Here is a 12,365-nt window from a genome sequence, read left to right on the forward strand (position 1 = left end):
GTTGGGCGCACCGGACAGTCCGGTGCACACCGGACACTGTCCGGTGCCCGATTTCCTTCCTTAAACAGCACAGTCGACCGTTGGAGATCTGGGAGCCGTTGGCGCACCGGACATGTCCGGTGCACACCGGACAGTCCGGTGCCCCCTTCCGACCGTTGGCTAGGCCACGTGTCCCGCGCAGATCGCGCGGCCGACCGTTGGCCCGGCCGACCGTTGGCTCACCAGACAGTCCGCTGCACACCGGACAGTCCGGTGAATTTTAGTCGTACGTCGCCAGTCAACTCCCGAGAGCGGCCAGTTCACCCGAGGCAGCCTGGCGCACCGGACACTGTCCGGTGCACCACCGGACAGTCCGGTGCCCCAGACCGAAACAGCCTTTTGGCTATACATAGCCAACTCTCCTCTTTTCTTCTTCTTCCTGTTTCTGATACTTAGACAAGTATATTAGTACACAAAACCAATGTACTAAGACTTAGAAACATACCTTTGCTCTAGGTTTGCACTTTGTTCATCCATGGGCATTGATTCACATTTAAGCACTTGTGTTGACACTCAATCACCAAAATACTTAGAAATGGCCCAAGGGCACATTTCCCTTTCAAGGCGGAGTTGGCAATCTCGTCGGCAGAGAAACCTTCTCCGGCTGCCACCACCTCAACACCGCACCAGCGGGCGCCGGGCGCCCCAAAGCGCACCGGCAGGTCCTCACTCCCGCCCTCGCCGAGGCCGCCCCAGAACATGAGCACCGCCCTCGCGGCGCACGACGTGCTGGGCAACCCTCTGGCACAGCTGTCGGCGCGAGGAAGACCTGGACATGGCCGGCCCGTACGCGGTGTGACCATCGTCCGGACAGAGGATGGAATGCTGCACCCGGGCTAGGCAGCAGCTGTAACACCCGGTTTTAAAGGACAAAGCCGGGTGCATCTCATACATGCGCCAAGAAGACAACATATATAATAACAGAGTGTATAGAGATAAATGTCATAATACATCAGAGTATTTATTACATAGCGGAAGTCTTATTACAAAATAAAGATAAATATAAAACGAACTAAGGATCGTCGGCGCCAATGTCGACTGAGAAACGCCACCTAGATCAGATCGAACTCCTCAGTGTTAGGCGGCTCCTCTTCGACCACCTGTTCTTCTCCTGTGGGGGGGGGTGTGAGACAGCAAGAGTGAGCTCACATACGTTCATCGCTCAACAAGTTGTGGGGAATAATGTGGCATGAACTCACCAAAGGTGGGAGTTCATGTAGTGTAAGGCTGATCAATGAAATAAAGGCTGAGGCTGAGCATTGCTTTTATAAGTTGGTCAAAATTTTATTAGCAATTACTAAGTGTAAGTAAATACCAAACCTTAATAATAATAAAGAACAATAATAGTAAAATAATCCCAAATGCGATGCAAATGTCAAATTGAATTTAAGTTCCATAATTAATCATGTGAGGGTCCGAGCCGCTCTTGACCGTGAGCACGGCTAGTATACTAGTTTTACACTCTGCAGAGGTTGCGCATCTTTACCCACAAGTCGTGTATCCCATGTCGCCTGGGTTTGCAAGGCCCTTAGACACTACCGAGGTGAATGGCTAGGGATCCACTACGAGGCCTTTACAAAGTTCCACTAGCTTCCGAAAACCCGCTACAGTTTATGGGAAGATCCAGTAAAGGGTTCCTGGCTGATAGCCATCGCAGCAAAATCAACCAGGGACCTCCCCGCACTGACCTCTCCCCTACTGCTCTTGCCCCTTTCGGGTAAGGTAGTCTTCCACTAGCTTTCCTAATTAGTCAGCCAAGGGCGTCCCATTATACCCTTGTGGTAGCACTGTTTTCCCGGGTGGTCGCTCCATGTTCCCATTAATTTAATGATCTTAACATGAACAGTAATAATAGCAAGATAATAACAGAATAATCATGAATAGTGTATCTCCATACCCAATCCACATAAAGCAATAGCAAGTACTACCCAAAAATATTTCAGGGGTGAACAAGGTATAGAGGTAATCAAAACTGGGGTAACATAAAGGCTCCCATCAAAATTAACCTATGCAGATCATTAAAATTAATAAGAACATGGCTGGGAAAAGTAAGTGATCAAGGGCACAACTTGCCTTCAACGAGCTCCTGCTCAGCTATCTCTACTTGTTGAAGCTCAGGTTCCACAGTGGGTTGCTCGTCTACTCGCATCAACACAATACATACATAGTATAGCCAAAATCAACATCACACCAAACAGATGAATGAAATATACAGTAAAAATCTACACATTAAAATGAAACCATAGGAACTGGAATCACTAAATTTTGAGTTATAGAATTCAAGTTATGAATTTCCTAAGGTTTAATGTGCTTGAAATAGGATTAAATGATAAATTAATTTTCTTACTGCTTTCATGACCAAACAGAGACACTAAGTGATAAAGAATAATATTACAAAAAATTAGAAAGTGGAATGACTCAATTTGGACCAAAAATGGAATTTCTATGTATTTTACAAGTTTCTAGATTTGTTTTTGCATTAAAAACGAATTTCTAATATTATTTGGCTATTTTTATTCCACTCTGGACTGGGCCTCATTTCCTAAGAAGCGCAGGGGCTCTGGCGCAAGAAACCAGAGACTCTGCGAACAGTGCAAGAGGACGGCGGGTTATTTTTACCTAAACCGAGGGGCCTAAATGCAATTTAGACCCGCGAAGGGGTACGGTGCACTCTGGGCCGTCCGATTAGATCCGAACGGAGAGGATTAGATCGGGTCCGGCCCGAACCGGTACATACCTAGAGCCGTCGATCAAACGATCTGCGGCCCGGATTTAATGAATGGAACTTGAATCCTAGTCGCCCGCCGATGGATCAACGGTCTAGATCATGTCTGCCTGAAAGGGTACGCTAGCCTAATCTGAGCCGTCCAACATCCATCCTACGGCACACGCCTGTCTTCCCCCTCTCACACACAGGCGCGGCGGCGCACCAAATCTCACGGCGGAGCGCTCGCCGGCGGCACGCAATCCGGCTAATCCCTGCCCCAAACCCGACCAGAACAGTGTTACACATGGAAGAGAGCTGGGGGAACACGACGGACGAAGACTTACCGACGATTGGTGTGGTAGAAGCCCTAGCCACGGTGACGAGTGAAACCGCGGCACACACACAGCTCCGATGAGCAATTAGGCCCCAATTAGCGCCCAATCCACCTGTGTGAGGGTCGGATAGGCACCGCGGGGCATCGAAGAAGGTACTGGACTCACAATCGAGCCACCGGTGCCAACGTATGCGAGCGGTCGCGGAGGCGGCGCGGCTTCTCTCTCTCGGCGGTGGTTTAGGAGGACGGAGAGGTGAAAACATAACTCAGACCCTTTATGTAGTGCTCGCCGGTCAACCCTAGATTAGCGGGAGGTTCCCGAGCCCTCCGGGGTTCAGTTTCAACGGCCTCCGCGAGATCCGCGGGTGGAATTTTCCATGGCGAAGATCCAACGCGAGCTCGGTTTGGTACGCGAGTGCGAATGGAGGAGATGACATGCAGGGCCCACCTGTAAGTGACCGCGCGAGGAGTGGACAGAGGCGGCTGGCGCGGTGAGTGGGCCGCAAGGGATGATGGGGAAGTGGGCCGATTTGATGCGCCGTGGCCCAGGTAGGTTAGTTGGTTTTATTCTTTTTCTTTTCCATTTCCTTTTTTTTTCTCCATTTTCAAACCCAATTTGAATTCAAGTTTAATTCAAACTTTTATGGCTTATCATTTACACTATGTTTGTATAGTTAACAGTAATAAGTTTAAGAATATCTAAGTTTAAGAATATCTATTTTTTTTATATTTTTATATCATTTCTCTTTTTCTTATTTTCCAAACCCTAGATTTTAATTTAGGGATTCAATTCAACCTTTAGAATTATTATTTTTTTATTATTATCAACATTATCATTTTACTAAATGCACAAACAATAAAACTCCAACATGATGCATTTTATTTTATTTTGGTATCATTTATTTTGTGATGTAATCACTCTTAATTACTTGGATGCTCTTTTTATGATGCAAATGAAACACACAAAATGAGGAATTCTCTTTATTACACTTGGTATATAACTTGAGTATTACAAATCCTACCCCCCTTAAAAATAATCTCGTCCTCGAGATTTAAGAAGAACTAGAGAAAAGGTGGGGAAAATCTATACGAAGTCCTTCTTCTCTTTCCCAAGTTGCTTCATCTTCACCATGGTGGCTCCATTGAACTTTGCACATCTTTATAACCTTATTCCTCGTAACTCGAGTCAGAGTATCCAAAATCTTGATGGGGTACTCAGCATAAGTCAAATCCTCTTGAACACTAAGGTCTCCCATTGGTAATTGTTCTTCAGGCACCCTGAGACATTTCTTCAGCTGAGATACATGAAAGACATCATGTACATCTGACAGATGATCGGGTAACTCCAATTGATATGCAACTTCTCCCACTCGCTTCAAGATTAAGAAGGGTCCAATAAAGCGAGGGGACAACTTTCCTTTGACTTTGAACCTTCTCATGCCCCGGAGTGGTGACACCTTCAAATAGACATAATCTCCCTCTTTAAACTCAAGCAGTCTTCTCCGGGTATCAGCATAACTTTTCTGCCTGGATTGTGCAGTTCTCAAATTCTCCCTTATTTGCTGAACTTGTTCCTCTGCTTCTTGTATAATCTCAGGTCCAAACAACTGCCTTTCACCAGTTTGATTCCAATACAAGGGAGTCCTGCACTTTCTGCCATACAAAGCCTCAAACGGTGACATCTTCAAGCTGGCCTGATAGCTATTATTATATGAGAACTCCGCATACGGTAGACTCTTATCCCAACTACCACCATGCTTAAGAGCACAAGCTCTTAACATATCTTCCAGTACTTGGTTAGTCCTCTCAGTCTGCCCATCAGTCTGTGGATGGTAAGCCGAACTAAAATTCAATCTCGTATCCAATGACTCGTGCAACTTCTTCCAATATCGAGAGGTAAACTGTGGTCCCCGGTCTGACACAATCTTCTTTGGCACACCATGTAGACATACAATCCGTGACATGTACAACTCTGCCAACTTGGCCCTAGAATATGTGGTCTTCACTGGAATAAAGTGGGCTACTTTAGTTAGCCTGTCCACAATCACCCATATTGAATCATATCCAGCAGAGGTGCGGGGTAATCCACCAATGAAGTCTATGCCAATCTCTTCCCATTTCCACTCAGGTATCTTTAGTGGGTGCAGTAGTCCGGCTGGCCTCTGGTGTTCAGCCTTAACTCTTTGGCATACATCGCACATAGCCACATGTGCAGCCACATCTCTCTTCAAACCATACCACCAATACTTTTGCTTCAAATCCTGATACATCTTAGTACTCCCAGGATGGATAGAATAAACTGAATCATGTGCCTCCTTCAATATGGTTTCCCGAAGACTATCGATATCGGGAACACAGATCCGATTCTTAAACCATATCGTGCCTTGCTCATCCTCTGTGAACTCTGGGCCTCTACCCTCTGTTATTAGATCCTTGATCTCCTGGATTTTGGCATCACCAACCTGACCTTTACGAATTTCTTGCTCCAAGGTAGGTTCCAATTCAATAGTAACTCCTTCCGTATGTGTAACTATTCCCAGGTTGAGCCTCTCAAAATCCTTTGCTAATTCATCAGGTAGCTGGACAACGAAAGCAGAGTGAACATGCTCCTTCCGACTCAAGGCATCTGCAACCAAATTCGCCTTGTCTGGGTGATAGTGAATCTCCAAGTCATAATCCTTAATGAGCTCCAACCAACGGCGTTGCCTCAGGTTGAGATCCTTCTGAGTGAATATATACTTCAAACTCTTATGGTCCGTGTATACTTGGCACTTAGTTCCCATAATGTAGTGTCTCCAAATCTTAAGTGCATGCACAACGGCAGCCAACTCTAAGTCATGGGTGGGGTAGTTCAATTCATGCTTCCTCAACTGACGAGATGCATAGGCAATCACATGACCATCTTGCATAAGCACACATCCAAGTCCTTGGCCACATGCATCACAGTAAATGTCAAATCCCTTCTGCAGATCTGGCATAATCAATACTGGAGGTGACATCAATCTCTCCTTCAATTGATCAAAACTCTCTTGGCATTTCTCATCCCACTTAAATTCTCTTCCTTTCTCCAAAAGCGATGTCATGGGCTTAGCAATCTTAGAAAATCCTTCAATAAATCTCCGATAATATCCTGCGAGTCCCAAGAAACTCCGAATCTCCGTAACTGTAGTGGGCACTCTCCACTCCATTATCTCCTTTACTTTAGCAGGATCCACAGCTATTCCTCCATTAGAAATAATATGACCAAGGAATGGCACCCTGTCAATCCAAAACTCGCACTTGCTGAACTTAGCATAGAGTTGATTATCTCGTAACTTCTGTAGCACCAACCTTAGATGTTCCTCATGATTACTATCACTCTTGGAATAAATAATAATATCGTTGATGAAGACCACGATGAATCTGTCCAGACCATGAACACCTTATCCTTCAGATCCATAAAATAGCTGGTGCATTAGTTAGTCCAAATGACATAACGATGAACTCATATCAACCATATCAGGTCGAAAAATCCGTCTTGGAAATATCCGATGGCCTAATCTTCATTTGATGGTAACCCGATCGGAGATCAATCTTCGAGAATACCCTAGCATCTCTCATCTGATCAAATAAATCTTCAATGCGGGGTAATGGATACTTGTTCCTCACAGTGACATCATTAAGGGTCCTATAATCCACGCACATCCCTTGTGATCCATCTTTCTTCTATACAAATAGAACTGGCGCTCCATAAGGTGAAGAATTCGAACGAATGTACCCAACCTCTTGTAATTCCGTTAACTGCTTCTTCAGTCCCTTTAACTCTTCTTCAGACATCATGTATGGCCGTTTGAAAGTAGGGGCAGTCCTAGATAAGGGATTAATGACCAACTCAACTTCCGTATCTGGTGGCATCCCTGGTAACTCCTCTAGAAAGACATCCGGAAAATCCTTAACCACACGGATGTTGTCACCAACAAACTTCCCATCGACTAAGAATGCCGCTAGTTTGGTGGCGGTAGTTACTGCAATTCCAACTTCAAATCTTTCTCCTTTGGAACTGGTGAGTTCTATGGTTCCTTTAACACAGTGTATAAACAACCTTTGCCTTTCTTAACCATGACATACCAAGGATTACGTCTATAGTGCTCTCTTCTAACACTATAGGGGTAGCCCATCTGGGTTAGAAACATAGGGTACGGAAGAAAGAATTGTAGACAAGGCATGTAATTACGAATTATGTTACTTTGGGGGATTCATTAGCTAAGTGTTTTGCCTACTAAAGCTAATTCATTACCTTATAGTGGTACATGCTAAGATGCCCGACTATAATGTTTCAATCAATCAAAGAAGCAAATCAAGCATTGATCATCAGAACAATCAACCAACATTTTTAATAGAGAAAATAATTTTATTTTTTTGTCTTAGGTCTCCTATCTCTTAAAAATGTCATAGGGGTAGGGATTCCAAGGTGTGAAATCCGTCTTGTCTTGGAGTAGAAAAGGTAAGAATGATCAGAGTAGAACAGTAGAAGGTGAAATAGGATCAAGGTAAGTGTAGAAAGAATCAGAGTAAGGTAAGTGTAGAATCAATCAGAATGAGATAAGTAGGTAAGAGTTGTCCATTTCTATCTAGGTTTCGTCCTACAGTCAACATTTCCTCTGATACCACTTCTGTAACACCCGGCTTTGTTCCTTAAAGCCTGTAACACCCGGTTTTAAAGGACAAAGCCGGGTGCATCTCATACATGCGCCAAGAAGACAACATATATAATAACAGAGTGTATAGAGATAAATGTCATAATACATCAGAGTATTTATTACATAGCGGAAGTCTTATTACAAAATAAAGATAAATATAAAACGAACTAAGGATCGTCGGCGCCAATGTCGACTGAGAAACGCCACCTAGATCAGATCGAACTCCTCAGTGTTAGGCGGCTCCTCTTCGACCACCTGTTCTTCTCCTGTGGGGGGGTGTGAGACAGCAAGAGTGAGCTCACATACGTTCATCGCTCAACAAGTTGTGGGGAATAATGTGGCATGAACTCACCAAAGGTGGGAGTTCATGTAGTGTAAGGCTGATCAATGAAATAAAGGCTGAGGCTGAGCATTGCTTTTATAAGTTGGTCAAAATTTTATTAGCAATTACTAAGTGTAAGTAAATACCAAACCTTAATAATAATAAAGAACAATAATAGTAAAATAATCCCAAATGCGATGCAAATGTCAAATTGAATTTAAGTTCCATAATTAATCATGTGAGGGTCCGAGCCGCTCTTGACCGTGAGCACGGCTAGTATACTAGTTTTACACTCTGCAGAGGTTGCGCATCTTTACCCACAAGTCGTGTATCCCATGTCGCCTGGGTTTGCAAGGCCCTTAGACACTACCGAGGTGAATGGCTAGGGATCCACTACGAGGCCTTTAGCAAAGTTCCACTAGCTTCCGAAAACCCGCTACAGTTTATGGGAAGATCCAGTAAAGGGTTCCTGGCTGATAGCCATCGCAGCAAAATCAACCAGGGACCTCCCCGCACTGACCTCTCCCCTACTGCTCTTGCCCCTTTCGGGTAAGGTAGTCTTCCACTAGCTTTCCTAATTAGTCAGCCAAGGGCGTCCCATTATACCCTTGTGGTAGCACTGTTTTCCCGGGTGGTCGCTCCATGTTCCCATTAATTTAATGATCTTAACATGAACAGTAATAATAGCAAGATAATAACAGAATAATCATGAATAGTGTATCTCCATACCCAATCCACATAAAGCAATAGCAAGTACTACCCAAAAATATTTCAGGGGTGAACAAGGTATAGAGGTAATCAAAACTGGGGTAACATAAAGGCTCCCATCAAAATTAACCTATGCAGATCATTAAAATTAATAAGAACATGGCTGGGAAAAGTAAGTGATCAAGGGCACAACTTGCCTTCAACGAGCTCCTGCTCAGCTATCTCTACTTGTTGAAGCTCAGGTTCCACAGTGGGTTGCTCGTCTACTCGCATCAACACAATACATACATAGTATAGCCAAAATCAACATCACACCAAACAGATGAATGAAATATACAGTAAAAATCTACACATTAAAATGAAACCATAGGAACTGGAATCACTAAATTTTGAGTTATAGAATTCAAGTTATGAATTTCCTAAGGTTTAATGTGCTTGAAATAGGATTAAATGATAAATTAATTTTCTTACTGCTTTCATGACCAAACAGAGACACTAAGTGATAAAGAATAATATTACAAAAAATTAGAAAGTGGAATGACTCAATTTGGACCAAAAATGGAATTTCTATGTATTTTACAAGTTTCTAGATTTGTTTTTGCATTAAAAACGAATTTCTAATATTATTTGGCTATTTTTATTCCACTCTGGACTGGGCCTCATTTCCTAAGAAGCGCAGGGGCTCTGGCGCAAGAAACCAGAGACTCTGCGAACAGTGCAAGAGGACGGCGGGTTATTTTTACCTAAACCGAGGGGCCTAAATGCAATTTAGACCCGCGAAGGGGTACGGTGCACTCTGGGCCGTCCGATTAGATCCGAACGGAGAGGATTAGATCGGGTCCGGCCCGAACCGGTACATACCTAGAGCCGTCGATCAAACGATCTGCGGCCCGGATTTAATGAATGGAACTTGAATCCTAGTCGCCCGCCGATGGATCAACGGTCTAGATCATGTCTGCCTGAAAGGGTACGCTAGCCTAATCTGAGCCGTCCAACATCCATCCTACGGCACACGCCTGTCTTCCCCCTCTCACACACAGGCGCGGCGGCGCACCAAATCTCACGGCGGAGCGCTCGCCGGCGGCACGCAATCCGGCTAATCCCTGCCCCAAACCCGACCAGAACAGTGTTACACATGGAAGAGAGCTGGGGGAACACGACGGACGAAGACTTACCGACGATTGGTGTGGTAGAAGCCCTGGCCACGGTGACGAGTGAAACCGCGGCACACACACAGCTCCGATGAGCAATTAGGCCCCAATTAGCGCCCAATCCACCTGTGTGAGGGTCGGATAGGCACCGCGGGGCATCGAAGAAGGTACTGGACTCACAATCGAGCCACCGGTGCCAACGTATGCGAGCGGTCGCGGAGGCGGCGCGGCTTCTCTCTCTCGGCGGTGGTTTAGGAGGACGGAGAGGTGAAAACATAACTCAGACCCTTTATGTAGTGCTCGCCGGTCAACCCTAGATTAGCGGGAGGTTCCCGAGCCCTCCGGGGTTCAGTTTCAACGGCCTCCGCGAGATCCGCGGGTGGAATTTTCCATGGCGAAGATCCAACGCGAGCTCGGTTTGGTACGCGAGTGCGAATGGAGGAGATGACATGCAGGGCCCACCTGTAAGTGACCGCGCGAGGAGTGGACAGAGGCGGCTGGCGCGGTGAGTGGGCCGCAAGGGATGATGGGGAAGTGGGCCGATTTGATGCGCCGTGGCCCAGGTAGGTTAGTTGGTTTTATTCTTTTTCTTTTCCATTTCCTTTTTTTCTCCATTTTCAAACCCAATTTGAATTCAAGTTTAATTCAAACTTTTATGGCTTATCATTTACACTATGTTTGTATAGTTAACAGTAATAAGTTTAAGAATATCTAAGTTTAAGAATATCTATTTTTTTATATTTTTATATCATTTCTCTTTTTCTTATTTTCCAAACCCTAGATTTTAATTTAGGGATTCAATTCAACCTTTAGAATTATTATTTTTTTATTATTATCAACATTATCATTTTACTAAATGCACAAACAATAAAACTCCAACATGATGCATTTTATTTTATTTTGGTATCATTTATTTTGTGATGTAATCACTCTTAATTACTTGGATGCTCTTTTTATGATGCAAATGAAACACACAAAATGAGGAATTCTCTTTATTACACTTGGTATATAACTTGAGTATTACAGCAGCAGTTCGCCTTCCCGGCATGGCTGAAGGAAGCCTCCGCGGGGCTGGAGGATGCCTTTCTCCCCCAAACGTCGGGGGAAGAAAAGGGTTACCGGCCCACGTGGAGGCAACCCCCCACTCGGTGCGCTCCTCCGCCTCAGCCCGGATGACGAAAATCCTTGAAGCTGAGGGCGGGGCGGAGGCCGCAGCCCGGCTCGCTTCTCTCCACCAAACTGCCCATTGGTGGGGGAATGAGCCGGGCTGCCCGACGAAAATCCTTGAAGCCGAGCGATGGCTGAAAGGTACCAACCTCCACAAGGTTGCGCTCCTTCCACAACAAGACGAAGACAACGCGGGCGCTCCCCATCCGGGGGCTCGGAAGGCGGAAGGGCGTGACGCATGAGGGAAGTGCGAAGGCATGGCTACCACCCAGGAGGTCGATCCCTTTTAAAAGGCGACTCCCCCACTTGCGTCCTCAGCCGTCGCAGACTAAGTCTTCACCAACGCGCTCTAAAGTCCTCCCCCTACGACGCGGGGGCTGGGCCCCACGCGTCATGCAAGCTGGCCCAGGACAGAAGAGGCCAAACTGCTGCGCGCGGAGCGTGTAACCGCCCAGCGGTTACAAGCATTCCTCCGTCTTCGCCCAGACCAGCGGGTGAAAGGGCGGACCACCATGCAGGCGGCATGCAACTGCACCAAGGGGGCGCACCCTTTCGACTTCGACGCATCCAGCATGGAGGCCCAGGCCCACACGTCATGTAACCGGCGCGCTGGTTACTACGTGCGAAAAACTGCAGCTCCACTCGCGCCAACGCCGCGCCTTCTCGGCTACGGAACCGGTGCCGCGACTCGAGGCAACCCTGCGCATGGCCCAGCAGTGCCAACCAGGCACGCCGGTCATGGGTCAGTCAGCCGCGGGAGAAGGCGTGACGGTCAATATGGCCAGAAGTAGGCCGGCAGTAATGGCGGTGGCAAGCGGGCGGAAGCAACAGTCAAATCATCTGTAGGCTCACGTCCCCTCCTAGAATAGCGAGAGAGCCCTCTCCCACGGCGCGAAGACGACACGCCCGTGTTCCGTTCCTCGAACGGCCCGCGCAACGACTGCCCCACGAACCACTCGTCCCGTCGCATTAACTCTGCGGCAGGACGGGCGACACCTTTGGCAGACGAAGCGGGCGACGCTTCACCTCCGCCATAATGACCGCGTCAAAAAAGGTGCGCCACGTCGTTCAATTTCGTATCCTTTTCCTCTTCCCCTTTCTCTCTCTTGCTACAGGGACCGAGAAAGGGGATACTCCGAAAGGGATCCTTCTCCGCGAAGGAAGCGGGCCCCGAGCCCCATACTGGTCAGAGGTTCGAAGGCTGGCCCCTTGGAAGGGTTCGACAACCGCCTCAGAGCACTCGGGCTCCGCGCCCAAT

This window comes from Zea mays, chromosome 2, assembly GCF_902167145.1.
Source record: "Zea mays cultivar B73 chromosome 2, Zm-B73-REFERENCE-NAM-5.0, whole genome shotgun sequence".
Classification (NCBI taxonomy): Eukaryota; Viridiplantae; Streptophyta; class Magnoliopsida; order Poales; family Poaceae; genus Zea; species Zea mays.